The 16003-nt window shown below is 47.6% G+C and overlaps 2 protein-coding genes across 11 annotated transcripts in view; one reads left to right on the top strand and one right to left on the bottom strand.

The window, feature by feature from the left end:
- Positions 1 to 4994, bottom strand: part of SLC4A8 (solute carrier family 4 member 8) — a 141672-nt gene extending 136678 nt beyond the window's left edge. For 3 of the 6 annotated variants that reach the window (XM_049883109.1, XM_049883111.1, XM_049883110.1), the window contains exons 1-2: positions 4484 to 4994; positions 2671 to 3989 (exon numbers count right to left, since the gene is read on the bottom strand). The gene's annotated coding sequence lies outside the window, so the exon portion shown is untranslated. Of the gene's footprint in view, positions 1 to 2670; positions 3990 to 4191; positions 4370 to 4483 lie in introns of those variants that run through there. The other 3 variants (XM_049883108.1, XM_049883112.1, XM_049883113.1) reach the window with 3 other exon arrangements.
- The window catches only part of GALNT6 (polypeptide N-acetylgalactosaminyltransferase 6), a 44321-nt gene continuing 32691 nt past the window's right edge, over positions 4374 to 16003 (top strand). Inside the window, exons 1-3 of one of the 5 annotated variants that reach the window (XM_049883127.1) lie at positions 4384 to 4461; positions 8354 to 8498; positions 14108 to 14226. The gene's annotated coding sequence lies outside the window, so the exon portion shown is untranslated. Of the gene's footprint in view, positions 4462 to 5063; positions 5152 to 8353; positions 8541 to 14107; positions 14227 to 16003 lie in introns of those variants that run through there. The other 4 variants (XM_049883126.1, XM_049883128.1, XM_049883124.1 and 1 more) reach the window with 4 other exon arrangements.

Raw genomic sequence — 16003 nt, 5'->3', positions numbered from 1 at the left:
AGTCTGCATTTCCCTTCCCCACATGCACTGGTAACCACAAATCTTCTTTAGTCTTTAGGCATTTGTCTACTCTAGATATTTGGTGTAAGTGGAATCATACAATATTTGTCCTTCTGTGTCTGACTTACTTCACTTAGCACAGTTTCAAGGTTCATCCAAGTCACAGCATGTAAAATAACTTCCTTTTTTTATATATTTTTGAGATTTTGTTCATCATAGATTCTTTGCATTAATTTTGATGTCTTTTAGATATTATAATAAAATATCACTTCTCTGGTGTCATGGATTGAATTGTGTCTCCCAAAAATATCTGTCAACTTGGCCAGGCCATGATTCCCAGTATTGTGTGATTGTCCACCATTTTGTCATCTGATGTGGTTTTCTTATGTGTTGTAAATCCTATCTCTCTGATATTAATGAGATGGGATTAGTGGCAGTTATGTTGATGAGGCAGGGCTCAATCTCCAAAATTCGGTTGTGTCTTAAACCAATCTCTTTTGAGATATAAAAGACAGAAGCAAGCAGAGAGACATGGGGCCTCATACCACCAAGAAAGCATCACCAGAAGCGGAGTGCATCCTTTGGACCCAGGGTTCCTGTGTGGAGAAGCTCCTAGACCAGGGGAAGATTGATGACAAGGACCTTCCCCCAGAGCTGACAGAGAGAAAAAGCTTTCCCCGGGAACTGGCACCCTGGATTTGAACTTCTAGCCTACTAGACCGTGAGGATAAACTTCTGTTCGTTAAAGCCATCCACTCGTGGTATTTCTGTTATAGCAGCACTAGATGACTAAGACATCTAGATACTGATTTTTTTGATGCCCCCTTATATTTTGCACCCAAGGTGAGTGCCTCACTTGCATTACCCTAGTCCTGGTCCTGCCTCAGTGATAACCCTTTCTACATTTATCTGCCTCCCTTGCTAAACTATGGGCATACAACCTAGCACAGAGGCTAGCACATGGTGGGGCTACAACATTGTTTTGTGGAAGGAACAAAAGAAGAAAGGAACGAAGGTAAGGAGGAAAGGAGAAAGGGAGGAAGGAAGAAAAATAACTAATAAGTTTTTAAATTATTTATTTGTTATGCTTTAAGAGAAAGTTTACAAATCAAGTCAGTCTTTCATACAAAAACTTATATACACCTTGCTACATAACCCTAGCTGCTCTCTCCCTAATGTGACAGCACACTCTTCCTCTCCACCCTGTATTCCCTGTGTCCATTTAACCAGCTCCTGTTCCCCTCGGCCTTCGCATCTCACCTCCAGACTGGAGCTGCCCACATAGTCTCATGTGTCTCCTTCAGCCAAGGAGCTCACTCCTCACCAGTATCATTTTCTGTCTTTATAGTCCAGTCCAATCCTTGTCTGAAGAGTTGACTTCAGGAGTAGTTCCAGTATTGGGCTAGCAGAGGCTCCGGGGGCCATGACCTCTGGGGTCCCCCCAGCTCAGTCAGACAATTAAGTCCGGTCTTTTAATGAGAATTTGAGGCCTGCATCCCACTGTTCTCCTGCTCCACCGGGGACTCTCTGTTGTGTTCCCTGTTAGGGGAGTCACTGGTGATAGCCAGGCACTATCTAGTTCTTTTGGTCTCAGGCTGATGGAGTCTCTGGTTTATGTGGCCCTTTCTGTCTGTTGGGTTCATACTTACCTTGTGTCTTTGATGTTCTTCATTCTCCTTTGCTCCAGGTGGGTTGAGACCAATTGATGTATCTTAGATGGCTGCTTGCTAGCATTTAAGACCCCAGATGCCACTCGCCAACGTGGAATGCAGAACGTTTTCTTAATACATTTTGTTATGCCAATTGACCTAGATGTCCCCTGAAACCATAGTCCCTAGAACCCCATTCCTGCTACTCTGGCCTTCAAAGCCTTTGGTTGTATTCAGGAAACTTCTTTGCTTTTGCTTTAGTCCAGGTGTGCTGACCTCCCCTGCATTGTATGTTGTCTTTCCCCTCACCTAAAATATTTTTTTTTAATAATTTTTATTGTACTTTAAGTGAAAGTTTATAAATCAAGTCAGTCTCTCACAAAAAACCCATGTACACCTTGCTACACACTCCCAATTACTCTCCCCCTAAAAGAAAAAAAAAATTTTCTTTTTTAATGAGACAGCCCGCTCTCTCCCTCCACTCTCTCTTTTCATGTCCATTTCACCAGCTTCTAACCCCCTCCACCCTCTCATCTCCCCTCCAGGCAGGAGATGCCAACATAGTCTCAAGTGTCCACCTGATCCAAGAAGCTCACTCCTCACCAGAATAGCTAATATTTTAACATTTATTGAGTGTTTATTATGTACCAGACACTGGGTTAAACACTACCTACTTAATCTAAAAAAAAAAAATCCAGTAATAAAAATATTATCCCCATTTTACAGTTGAGGAAGTTCAGGTACACAGAGACAGGTGAATTATAATGCATGAGTGATTATAGAAGCACTTGGAGCAGTTCCTAAAACATCTCTTGCTTTGATTATCTCTCTTCTAGGCGTGGGGTAAGATGAGAAGAAGAGGAAAAATGGGGGAAGAAGAGGCGAAGAAACAAATTTAACAGAAGAAACTAACCATCACAGTTTCAAATCAGTTTTCCCTTGAGCTTCACAACAACCCTGGGGATTATTCACCCCCCTTCACAGAAAAGAAACTTAGACTCAAAAAGGTTAAGAGACTTACTGGTTAGGGGCAGCCAGGGAGTAATGGGAATGTGGGCGGGCTGGCTGGCTGGCTCTCGAGCAGCCTTGGCAAGTTTGAGACAGCTTCCTCCGCAAACTTTCCCTGCTAAGTGGAGCCTATACTTGGCTATACTGCCCCAGCCAGAGGCAGGCGTCCCCTCACCAGGGACTGTGTGCGGAAGGAAGTGACTTTGATAAGGGCCAGAGCCAATGTCAAGAGCTTCACAGAGCTGCCTTGTCTCGTTTGCTTCAACTGATCTGCTCTGCACCGTATTTCCTGCCTTGCTGACAGGGAAAGCCCCTGAAGCACACTGATGTGAAAAATGAAACTCAGAACACCTAAAAACAATCTCAAATGGCCAAGAAATAAAAATAAGGCTGTGAGAAAAAAAAAAAAAAGAAAGAAACTCCCAGGGCTTCCTGAGGAGGGGTCATTTTGAGTCTTCTCTTTGCAGCTAGGGGAGTTGAGGTATGGTCTGCAAAAAAGTTTAATGACAGGAAGAGTTTCAGTTATGAATATGCATATATGACTTCTGGAAAGAGGCTCAAGGTAGGAAGTGCATCTTTCATTGTATACTGTTTTATAGTGCTTGATTTTTTTTTTTCCATGTGCATATACAACTTTTCTAAAGATATCAATTCTTTTTTAAGGGGCCTGCCATCAGTGGCAGCTGAGGTCTCAGTCACCATTCTGCAGTGGCTCCTGCCAGCCCTTCCTGGACCAATGAGAGAGGAGCCTGCACCACCCTTCCTGCTGGGAAAGAAGAGCTCAGTGCATGACACATTAAGGGTGGGTCACACATCCTACAAACAACATGCACCTCCAAATTAGGCAGTCTGAGGACTCAAAGTCACATTTAAAATCAGAGTCACCTGAAGTAAAATCCGATGAGTAACTTGCATCCAGAACACGGAGCGCATAGCACAGACTGATGCTGCTTCCTTGGGAAGCTGGGCACACCCCTCTCAGGAACTCCAGGCTGAGGTCAGTGGTCGTAGCCCTCTCCCCAGAAAGAGCTGAGGCTGCAAGTCCAGCCTAGCCCATCACCCCCAGGTCAGGTTGGGCTGTGACTAAGGCACAAGGCCCTGAGGGTTCCACAGCAGAGTCAGAGGAAGGATAGGGCAAAGAGGTAGGCTCAGACCTGTAGAGAGAGGCAAAAGTCCTAGGGAGATGTTCACCCTTCGTTGTCACCCTGAGGAAGCTCTTCTTCTCCATGCTTCACTGGCCTGCCCTCTGCAGACTCCATCACTGGACCATCTCTGGCCTCTGGCAAAACCTCTTCTTCAGAAAGACTCAATTCTACCATGTGGTCCAAGTTTCTATAACAAAATTAATTCCGTTAGTAAATAGGAAGTTTCCAAATGATCAGTTATGTGGAGTCATCCATGCTATTTTTTTCTATCACTGAGATAAGGGCCCAAAAGATTAAATCACAGAACTTCAGAACTGGAGTGTTGATGAGCAGGCAGGGGCCCTAGCCGGGTGATTCAGGCACGAGTTTAGGAATTGGAACTTACTTACTTGGATACTAATTCCAGCCCTGCCGCTGCTCGCTCAGTGGTTCTCAAAGCTTAGGGTGCACCAGAACCACTTGGAGGACTTCTAAAAACACAGGCCGCTGGGCTCCACCCCCATAGTTTCTGATTATTTAGTCTGGGGTGAGGCCCAAGAGCCTTCATTTCTAACAAGTTCCCAGGTGATGCCCATGCTGCTGGACCAGGGACCACACTTTAAGAAGCACTCTCCAGCTATTTAACCAGCCACCGCTCGTGTATATTCGGGCTAATAATGGTAGGTACCTGCTGGGGTTTACCTGAGACCTGGAGCGTGAAGTCCTTAGCACAGTTCGTGGCACACAATTATATACTAGCTATTACTGTTGGATGGGAGGGAGGTGTCCTTTGACCAACACCATCCCACAAATGAGAAGCAAACCTGGGACCGGGCTGCAGGGCTCCTCACCGCCCGGCCGCGTTTTTCCCTCCAGCGCCGCTGCCTCCGGGCTCTGAGCGCTGGCGCGGCGCTGCCTCGGAGCCGGCGTCTGCACGTTGTGCTTCCGCCGCGGGGTCTTCTAATGGTGCCTGTCGCCTTTCGGGTGGCTAGGACCCTACAGCCTTTTTCGGCGCCGAGACCCCGGCTGCGGAGACTGGCACCGCGGGGTGGGCTGAAATCTGGAGGAGCTCAGCTACCAGCAGGGGCGGGCCGGGTAGGGCACGAGGGCCGCCGCCGCCAGGCGCAGGTCTCCAGGCGGCCCTAGGACCCGCTGGGAGCCTCGGAGCGCGCAGCTGCGCCCCGGAGCGCGGAGGACCGGCCGGCGGGCCGACGGGCGGGCGGGCGGCTGCACCTGGCCGCCGGGAGGGGCGGGTCAGACGCGCCCGGGCGGCCGAGTAGGGCCCGCCCCGGCCCCGCCTTCCGGTTTTCCCGTCTGCAAACCCGCGAGCTGTCCGGCGGCGCGGCCGCGGCTGTGACTCGGCGTGACAGGTAAGCGGCCCAGGCTGCCCGCGCCCCTCTCAGCCCCCCGCGAGCCTTCCCCCGGCTTCGGGGCCCAGATCCCTTCCGCTTCTCGGGACTTCCCTCCAGTTGGTCTCGCTTCTGCCAAGTCCTTGCTTCCCACTCCCGCCTCTGCCAACCTTCGTCTCCTCCTCCTCACCACCCCCCACAGTTAAATGAAGGGGCTGGGTTAGACTGAGCCCTCCTGCCCACGCTATTTGCCCTTTGTCGTGGCCTCCAGCTCCTCCCTCGGTAGGACCCCCCTCCACTCTCTCCTTTTCTCTTCAGACTTTCTTTAACCAATCTGTTTGGGCTGAGGGGATCTCCCTTGCCTTTGCCCCTTCTTTAAGGGATGAGTGGGGTAGCCCAGACCTCTGGTACTGGGGCGGGGTGGGGGGGCAGTGGGGGATGCGGGGAGACAAGCCATGGCCGTCCCTCCAGGGCTCTACACCCTCTTCTCCTCACCCACCCACGCCCCCCGCGTTCCTTCCGCGCCCCCACCCCAGTCCCCCCAAGTTGGGCCACCCCGTGTGCTCTAGTCCGGAAAATCTTTCAGAGAAGCTTCCCTCCTGCCATTGCCACGTTGCGCCTGAGCAGAAGTGATGAGGGAGGAGAGGCTACCCTGGTGGGGGTGGTCTGAGCAGGGACTTCCTTAAACTCCCTCCAGAGGCTTGGGCCTTCTGGGGGTTAGGAGGGCGCTCTGTGGTATTGGGGGGGGGAAGGGGGGCCTGAATGATTGTTCGTGACTGTGACTGTCACCAACTTCCCTATTTCTCCCGTCACTTGCTCCAAGTCCCAGGCTGACAGAAAGGAGAAATGGCTTGTTATTTGCCCCCATGACCTACAGAGTGTAGGACAGGGCTCTCCTTTGTGTGTGTTGGGGGGGAGGTCAGTTTTCCAGAGAAGCTGAGAAGAGACCCCCCCCCATCAGCCAACAACCCATTGCGACAGTCCCACCGTTGGTTTTAAGGCCATTCTCTCAGCTCACACCCAGACCCACAAAATGCAGTTTACAGGCGCTGTGAGAGGTTAGTAACTCTGGACACACCGAAATGGCTCATTTTACCAGACATGTGTGTGCATGACCCAGGACCTATTCTCCACCCACACAGATGGGCTGTGCCCCTACCCGTCAGAGGAGGACTAAGAACAATGAGATAGGCAAATTCAAGTGGTGAATAGAACAAGCTGAAGTGAGGGGTTTGAAATATTCTTTGGTTCAAATTATCCACCAGAAGCCAGTATTATCACAAGCATTTCCCTAGCATCAGTTCCTCAAGGATGCCACTCATTTTAGGCACTCAGAGCTACTAAGAGAAAGCTGCTGCCAGGGGCACCAGGGCAGAGAGCAGGACAGGACCATCAAAGGGAAGAGGAAGAGTCTGAAGCTGGCAGAACCATGAAGGACACCGGGCTGTCTGAGATGGCCTCACCCTCTAATCACTGCCCACAGTCAGCAGGGCAGCTGATATGTGTCAGATGCCCTCTGAGATCAGGAGCACCTTAGACCAAGTTCAGCTGGGGGAAACCTGGATAGGAGATATGACCATTGCTTCCTTAGTCCATTAACCATTGTCTAGAACAGAAATTAGGAATAGGAATGGCAGTAACTTCTCAATGCAAGGAGGTGGTGGGTATAATGGAGCCAGGCAGCGGGCTCAGCTCTGTCACTAATTTAGCTCTATAACATTGGCCAAATCACATAAACACTTCCTGGGAGGGGAGCAAATGAGAAAATGTATATGAATGTGCTTTGGCAAAGCTCCAAGCACAGGCCAAATGCAAGGCAATGAGGTGTAGTGGTTAAGAGAGTGGGCTTTGGAGAGACATGGCCCTGAGTTCAAATTCAGCCTCTGCTACTTCCTAGCTGTGTGACTTTGGTCAAGTTACTTAAGTTCCCTGTGCTTTAGTTTCCTTCTGTGTAAAATGGAGAAGATAACTTTAGCTTAACTTGATATCAATATAAACGGAGCCCTGGTGGCACAGCAGTTAAAGCACCTGCTGCTAAACAAAAGGTCAGCGGAAGATGTGGCAGTCTGCTTTCCTAAAGATGTACAGCCTTGGAAACCCTATGGGGCAGCTCTTTGTCCTATAGGGTAGTTATGAGTCAGAATCGACTTGATGGCAGTGGATTTTGGTTTTGGTTTTGGTTTTGGTGATAAAAACAGTGGTGACATTGTCCTAAATATTCTTAGGCTCACATAGACATGTCCAAAGTCTCCAGTCCTGGAAGTGCGGCTGAGAACCAGAGTGGGAGCAGGTGCCAAAGGGACCCAGTGAATAGCCATGTCACAGGCTTGGGTGAACTCAGTTCTTCAGATAGCCCTCTGTCCCTCTCTGGGAAAGCCCAGAATGTCCAGTTCCATTTGATGGGGATAAGGGTGAGAATTTGAAAAAGCTAGAGGTCAAGTGCAGGGCAGCGCCTGTCTCTGTGTGGAGCTCAATGCTGTAATTGTGCTATGTAAAAGGCGTGCATGGTAAACAAGGATGGGTTCAGCTCAGGGAGAAGAAAGACTATTAGAAGACTCTTTTATGGTACCTGAGAGCACTGGGAGGTCAGGTTATTCTCCTCTGCCCCGTGCTACCCAGTCCTGAGCTCAGGGTAGACATTTGGACGAAGGAGGAAACCCAATCCTCGCCCTCAGCTCTGCATCTAATAGAGAACACAGGACTGACAGCCAGGTCAGTGGACTAGGACGGCACGACCATGTGCCTCAAGGTAGCAGACACTACAGGACTGGAAGGCTAGGTGGATTGGTCAGGAAAGGCATTCTGGAGGCAAAAGTTTGGGGACCAGGATTTAAGGATTGAGAAAGAAAACGGGATCTGGGTGGCCTTGCGGCTGGGCCTGTTGGTTTTCTTTGCTCAGTAAAATCTAGTGGGAGAACTCCACATGGGGAAAAGACTAGTGGTGAAGCTTAGAAACAGGTGCACTTGGATACTGAGGACAGGAAGTCTTCTTGGAGGAGGAAGGTTCAGAGTAAGAATTTTTTTTTTTAAATAATTTTTGTTGTGCTTTAAGTGAAAGTTTACAAATCAAGTCAGTCTCTCACATATAAACTTATATACACCTTACTACATACTCCCATTTACTCTCCGCCTAATGAGTCAGCCCGCTCCCTCCTTCCAGTCTCTCCTTTTGTGACCGTTTTGCCAGTTTCTAACCCCCTCTACCCTCCCATCTCCCCTCCAGACAGGAGATGCCAACACAGTCTCAAGTGTCCACCTGATGCAAGTAGCTCACTCCTCATCAGCATCTCTCTCCCACCCACTGTCCAGTCCAGTCCATGTCTGATGAGTTCGCTTCGGGAATGGTTCCTGTCCTGGGCCAACAGAAGGTTTGGGGACCATGACTGCCAGGATTCTTCTAGTCTTAGACCGTTAAGTCTGATCTTTTTATGAGAATTTGGGGTCTGCATCCCACTGTTCTTCTGCTCCCTCAGGGGTTCTCTGTTGTGCTCCCTGTCAGGGCAGTCATCGGTTGTGTCCGGGCACCATCTAGTTCTTCTGGTCATAGTAAAAACTTGAAACAGAAAAGAGACATGGCTTGCTTAGCAAGAAGATTAGGAAAGAGCTTTGAGGAGGGAAGGATAGCCACTGCCAAGCACTGGTCAAGCCTGAAGGTGAGAAGCAAACAGGAAGCTGACTGCCCACCATCAAATGGTTCTGAAGGAATACGAAAATGGCTGTTTTGGTTTTGAAAGGGGGAGAGAGGCCAGAGGCAGAGGAGGCTTGCCGGCAGCTACTGCTGATCCTCTAGATGTTGGGCGATAAGGGCACAGTTTCAAATGACTTGGTTGTGAGAGTAAAAGGGGAGGCCCTGGGAGGCAGGGAATGAATCAGCAGGATTTGGGAGTGGGTGGAGTGGAGTGAGCCTGCTGTTGAGAAGGGACTAAAAACTACTCCAGGTCTGGGAGTGGAGCGGGGGTAGGGGTCATTTGAAGGATTGCTATGCTACTGGCAACAAGGGAAATTGGAAAGACTGGCCACCTTAGGGGACAGTGCACAGAGCTTAAGTTCAGAGTGTAGCGTGTTGAGTATCTGGTGGCCCCGGGTAGAAGTTCTGCAGCGGGGAGCAGACTGTGGGACGAAGAGAACAGGAAAACACTCAGTTCTGCCCCTCCTATCACTGCCTTGTCCCTAGACTGGCCCAACCCTTTAAGAATAAAACCAAAACACCAAACCTGTTGTTGTAGACTCAATTCTGACTCACAGCAACCTATGAGCCGCTTCATAGGGTTTTCTTGGCTGTAATCATTACGGAAACAGATCACCAGGCCTTTGGTGTCGCTGGGTGGGTTTGAACTGCCAACTTTTAAGTTAGCAGTGAAGCACAAACTGTTTGTGCCACCCAGGATCCTTCCTTTAAGAATAGCTCTCCTGAGCAGTGGGATGCAAACCCCAAATTCTTGTACAAAGACCAGACTTAATGGTCTGACTGAGGCCAGAATGACCTCGGAGGTGGTGGTCTCCAGACCTTATGTTAGCCCAAGACAGGAACCATTCCCAAAGCCAACTCTTCAGACAGGGATTGGACTGGACTATAGGATAGAAAATGATACTGGTGAAGAGTGAGCTTCTTGGATCAAGAAGACACATGAGACTATGTGGGAAGCTCCTGTCTGGAGGGGAGATGAGAAGGCAGAGGGGGTCAGACGCTGGCCGAATAGACACGAAAAGAGAGAGTAGAGGGAAGAAGTGTGCTGTCTCGTTAGGGGGAGAGCAACTAGGAGTATATATAGCAAGGTACATATAAGCTTTTGTATGAGAGACTGACTTGATTTGTAAACTTTCACTTAAAGCACAATAAAAAAAAAAAAAAGCTCTCCTGCACCCTCCCCCACTTCTCTTATTCCCTTCCTCCCGCTACCAACAGTTGGTGAAAATCAATTCAAGTTCCCTTTTTCCTTCTCTCAAACCCAGCCTGATTGTTAGGAACAGTTAATTGGACAGAGTTCCTATGTGATTAGGGAATCCCATCCCATCCCCACCAGGGTCCCTTCACCCCTGGATACCTAGGTACCTCCAGTGTCAAGGCTCAACTTGAAAACAGCTACACGCCCCGCCCTACCTTGACATCTCCTGGTGAGAAACCTGTGAGCTGTTGGACTTGCACATAGTTCCTGTTGGTCACGTATCATGTTGATTTTCGGTGACTTTTACAAACTTGGAATAAGTCACCGAATATTTACTAAGTGCCTATGATATGCCAAACACTGTTTTAGGTCTACAGTATTGACCCCGGTTAGGTCGGATTTTTTCAACTGAAAATTCATGTTTGGGTAACTTACATTTAAAATGTTACGCAAACATAGCATGAACCTAGATATCCTGGGAGAAAAAGCCTGATAGACTAGCTACTTTCAGTTTATCTGTCTGGGAAGATAAGCCACAGCACTGCAGCTTTGGTCTAGGTGAAAAGCTGAAGCATCTTGAAGGTGTAATTATGCGGAGAAGTGAAAACCTCCCTGCATTCTGTGATCAAAAGGGTCAGAAGTGGGGGGAGGGCTTTGGAGGAGATCATTTGCTGCTCTGTTCCTAGCATGAGCACAGGGGAAATGAAACAAGCGTTTCATGGAGAGAAAGGGCTTGCAAAGAAGAAAGGGCCAATCATTTGGCCAAAATGGCTACTCAGCCTCCCACTTCCCTCAGTTGCTTGAAATTGGTCTGTCCCCTCCCCACAGTGATGGCTAGCTCCACACACCTGTGCCCTCAGTGAGAGTGGTGACAGTCTACTTTTCGAAGAAACCTGTAATTGAGCCACAGTCTGAGTAACTTGAGCAAACATCCCTGTGGGGACTGCTTACTTCCTGGCTGCCACGTCCCCGGAGGTGAGCAGCCCAGTTGATAAACAGAAAGAAACTTTGTTACAAAGGAGCCACCTGGCCAGCAAGGGCGTGTTCTGGGTGGCTGACCCTGGGTTTCACAAAAGCAGATGTTGCCTGACACTTTCAGTTTCGGCATCTTTAAAGCATTTTTGACCGTGAGTGGGAGCTGGGGGAGAGCAGGTACAAGGCTGGGGGTGGGGGTCTTAGAGTTGAGTGGGGGTGGCTCCAGAAAACAGCCTTCCCCCAAGCTCCAGCCCGGCTCAGCCCTCAAACTCCCACGCAACTCTAAGGGAGGCAAGAGTGTGAACAGAGAGTGGCCTGGGAGTAGGGAGACCAGGTTTGTGATGCTAGAGAAGTCACCTAATACTCCAGACTCACCCGAGAGTGAGGGTACTGGACTTACAGATGAACCTAGTCATAGGGGCATATGTATGTAATAAAAGAGTATCATACAAAAGGACAGATGTTACGTGATCCAACTTCTGTGAAATATCTAGAATAGCCAAATGCATAGAGCAGATTGATGGTTACTAGGGAGAGTTATTGGCTAATGGGTACAGAGTGTCTGTTTGGGGTGATGAAAAAGTTTTAGAAATATATAGTGGTGATGGTTACACAACATTGTGAATGTAATGAATGCCTGTTGAGTCAGTTCTGACTCATGGCAACCCCATGTATGTCAAAGTAGAACTATGCTCCTTGGGTCTTCAGTGGCTGATTTTTTTGGAAGTAGATTGCCAGGCCTTTCTTCCGAGGCACCTCTGGGTAGACTTGAACCTCCAACCTTTCTGTTAGCAGCCAAGCACATTAACTGTTTGCACCACCCAAGGGCTACAATACCACTGAACTGTACACTTCCAATTGGTTAAAATTACAAATTTTATGTTATAGATATTTCACCACAGTTAAAAAGAAAGAAGAGAGAGAGAAAGGGAGAAAGATTAATTTCTTTTTAAAGAAAGAGTATCATATAACTCAAATGCTTGTTGCAGTAAATGCTTTATAAGAACAGCATTTTGAGAATCCAGTGCTTAATGCTGAGCTGACTTTAACCCCTCTGGCCTTGGTTTTCTCATCGCATTTAATAAGAGTTTATGAAATACCTACTGCATGAAAAACTTGTGCTAGACTTTGCAAGTAATTGACTTGACAGCAGCCAGTTTGCAAGTAATACAAAGGTGAAAATGGTCTGGCCTCTCTGGTAAGTGAGTAAGTGACTGACAGAAGATAGGCTGTGATGAGATCAGAGTAGCAGCATCAACAGTATGCTAAGGGGATGAGCTGGGGGATTGATTCTGCTAGATCTGAGAGGGCTTCTTGGAGGAGGCTAGGCTATAAAATGGAGGCATCAGACTTTATCCATCATTGGCTTTGAAACTTCTGTGGCTGGATCACAAGAAGAAATACGTTTTACAACAAGAGTGAGTACCTACGTACACGTGACAGAGTACCCCAGAAGTCTTAGGGCACTTTTACCCTTTAATAACATCAGAAGTAAAAATTCTACAAACTAACAAAAAACATTTAAATCATTAAAAATAAAATCATTTTAAGAAATTTAATGATTTGAATTTCTTTTACCTTTATTTAGTTTTATGAATTTTGAATAACACATTTTTATTTTAATTTTGTGTTAGGCAGTTTTACCATCTTTTTTTTTTACCATCTTCAGTGGACTGAAACGAATTATTATTCAAAATTCATGAAACTAAATAAAGGTAAAAGAAATTTAAATAAAACTTGCAAATGATGTTCTTTGTAAATCTGTAGCATTTATTCTTCTGAGGTTATTAAAGCTTAAAGCTGCACTAAGACTTTTGGTGGAATCTCTGGGTGATACAGTTGATGTGCTTAGCTGCTAACCAAAAGGTTGGAGGTTCAAGTCCACCCAGAGGTGCCTTAGAAGAAAGGCCTGGCGATCTACTTACAAAAAAATCAGCCACTGAAAACCCTATGGAGCACAGTTCTACTATGATTCATGTGGGGTCACCATGAGTTGCAATTGAGTCAATGACAACCAATAAAGACGTTTGGTATACTCTATATATTATATGGAGCTCGAATGGCACAGTGGTTAAGAGCTCGGCTGCTAACCAAAAGGTCGGCGGTTTGAATCCACCAGCCGCTCCTTGGAAAACCTATGGAGCAGTTCTACTCTGTCCTATAGGGTTGCTATGAGTTGGGAATTGACTTGACAGCAACAGGTTTTGGTTTGGTTTATATATTACATATAATACTGAAACAAAAGTTTGACAAAACAATATTTTCTATATTACATGTGATACGCTTTGATATCTTGTTTTTTTATTCTATTCTGGTCTTTTAAAGAAATATTTTCATGCTGACTTGCAACACTAAATTTATTTCACAATCGTGTAATGGGTTGCAATCAGTGGTTTGATAGGCACTGGGCTGGGTGAAGCCTCAGTTCCCTTACACCAGTAAGAGAAGGTAGGTTCATGTTTCAGCCAGCACAGCCAAGGAAGCAAGTCCATTTGTTCAGCCTAGGAAGGCTTCCTGGAAGAAGAGGATTTCTGACATCATCTCAGTACTAAAACCAAGATGGTTTGATGAGTTGCAGGCCCAAGGGTGGCTGGGGGGAAAAGACTTGAGGATGAATGCACAAGCAGCAGGAGCGGGGTGGGTGGATGAGGGTTGTTGGCACCTTGTGGTGTACCTAGAGGCCAGGCTGTGGGATCCTGAAGGTAAAGGAGCTATGCAGGACACCTATTGAGGATCCTGTGAAGCCTGGCACTGCACAAAGTACTAGCACAGGGGCTCTTCCTTCTATAAGGCTGGTGGAGGGGTGACCAGCAGACCTCACCACACTTCTGGGTATCATTTTTTATGCAGAGAGCAGGAATCTTTAATCCCAAAGTTCTCTGGCTTCCATCAGTTTATGTGTCTCTTCTAAGGGCTCTTTCCTGTTACCTACATGCTAAGCAAACTCAAGAGTGTGTCCCTTACCTCCAAGGCAAATCACAGGTATCTCATTTCATCCAGGATGTGGTTAGTACCTTGAGGAACTTGCTGGCTGCAGGCAGAGGTTTAGTCAGGTTGGGGCAAGAGAGGAGATGCCTGGGAAGGGCTTGAGTTAACTTTGGGTCTCTTTCTCCAAGGGAAATAAAAGGAGCAAAGACGAACCCCACTGCGAGGGACCACAAGACAGTGCCAGGATAAAAGAGTTGGAGTGACCTGGGTGATTTTGAGTGAATCAGTCAGGGAAGCCTTCCTGGAGGTGAGTTTTGAGCATGGGCAACAGCTGGTAACTAAGCTGTTACCATGCCTTTGTTTCTAATTGTGCTCTCTATTTTGATGGATTGGGAAAGTCGGTGGTCAGAAAGTAGCGGGAAAGATGGAGCCCACAGGATGATTCAACACCGTCGTGACAGACATGCCCCCGTTCTGCTGGCCCTCTGATTGGGCTTAGCCAGGACAGTTCCAGAACTGATACGATGTCTAGGTCAAGCAGAACCCCTTGTGCTGACCCCAGCACAGCTCAACCCCCGGGACAGGAAACTGCCTCTACACTGAATTCCCATTTCTTCCTTGAAGCCCATAGGAAACTCTGCCTTTCTCAGAATGGCACTTACTCTCTATACTATTATTAAGTTTTAATTGTATTAATTTTTGAATAGGTAATATTGTCATGATCCAAAGTGCAAAAAGATATTCAGTGAAAGCTCTTTTCCTGGTCCTGTCCCTTCCTTGGACAGGTGCTACCTGGATCCAGTGCTGTCAGTTCTTGTTCTGGTTTTAAAATCCCCTGGGGAAAGGAATCTTGTGGGAAAGGAATCTCGTCTCATACTTATCTCCCTCTCTGTGTTCCTGCTGGGGTGAATTTTTCCACTCCGTCACCCAAAGGAGTTTTATTAGCACCACCCCTTGCTTCCTGCATGAGCAGTGCTGTTATTTTGGGCTATATCCCAGTCCGCTCTGAACTGGCCATCCAGCTGCCAACCAGGTCCATTTCCTAGACCCCTTCCACACAGCTGCCACATTGTTCTTTCTGTAATGCTTGGTTTCCAGCCAACACTTTATTGCTCCCCATAACCTCAAGTCAAGGGCAAACTCCTTGGCGTGATGAACAAGGCCCTCTGACTTGGCTTCAGCTGCTTTTCCAGGCCCAGTGTCTGCTACTCCCGTCACCCTTCACACTCCTGCCATACCAAAATACTGCAGTTCTCTGGTTGACCATGCTGTCTTCTACCTCTGGGCATTTGCGTGTGCTGTTCCCTCTGAAATGTGCTCTCCTTGCCTGCAACTCCTGCTCACAGGTGAGGACTCAGCCCAAGCTTCTCTTCCTGCAGGACTTCTTCACAGACTCCCTCTCTCCCCTATTTGCTGAGTTTCCTGTGCCCCCTCTTCTGCAGCACCTGAGGTGCCTTGGTCATGCTGTCTTCCCATTGGGTGATCTTTCCACTTAAAATCTGGCTCCCCCAATTGACTGCACACTGCATGAGGGCTGGGTTTGCACATCTCTGTATCCCTGCATCTTGTAAAATACCTGACATATCACAGGTATTTGACAAATAGAAGCAGCATGAACAAATCTCTTCTCCCATCTCCTAGACAACACCTAACATAAAGTAGGCACTCAAAGAGATTTCAGTTGATTTGACTCTGACGTTGTGAAACAAACCATCTGTCTCCCCCAGCCCAGAATGACCCCTGCTCCCCCTTGATCACTGCAGCCACATATTCCCTAGATCCAGGTGACTCCGAACACCAAGCTTCTCCATAGCAGGAGCTTGTGTGTTTAAATAACAGCCTAAAACAGCTCAACTGGAGCTACTTTTGAGCAAGATGTGCTGAGGGGTGATGAGTGTGGCTTTGGCTAAAGACCAGGTGCTTAGAGATAATTGCCGGGTTGCTGAGCAGGGTCTTATTAGTTATAGTAGAAATAATTGATACCATTTATTGAGGGTTTAGTATATGCCAGGCACTTTACCAAGTACTTATATACATTGTCTGATTTAATCCTTTCCACAACCCTGTGAGTTAGGTATTAGTTA

Source organism: Elephas maximus, chromosome 4 (genome assembly GCF_024166365.1).
Source record: "Elephas maximus indicus isolate mEleMax1 chromosome 4, mEleMax1 primary haplotype, whole genome shotgun sequence".
In the NCBI taxonomy this organism is placed as follows: domain Eukaryota; kingdom Metazoa; phylum Chordata; class Mammalia; order Proboscidea; family Elephantidae; genus Elephas; species Elephas maximus.
The sequence above is the reverse complement of the archived record's forward strand: the minus strand, read 5'-3'. Positions and strand labels throughout refer to the sequence as shown.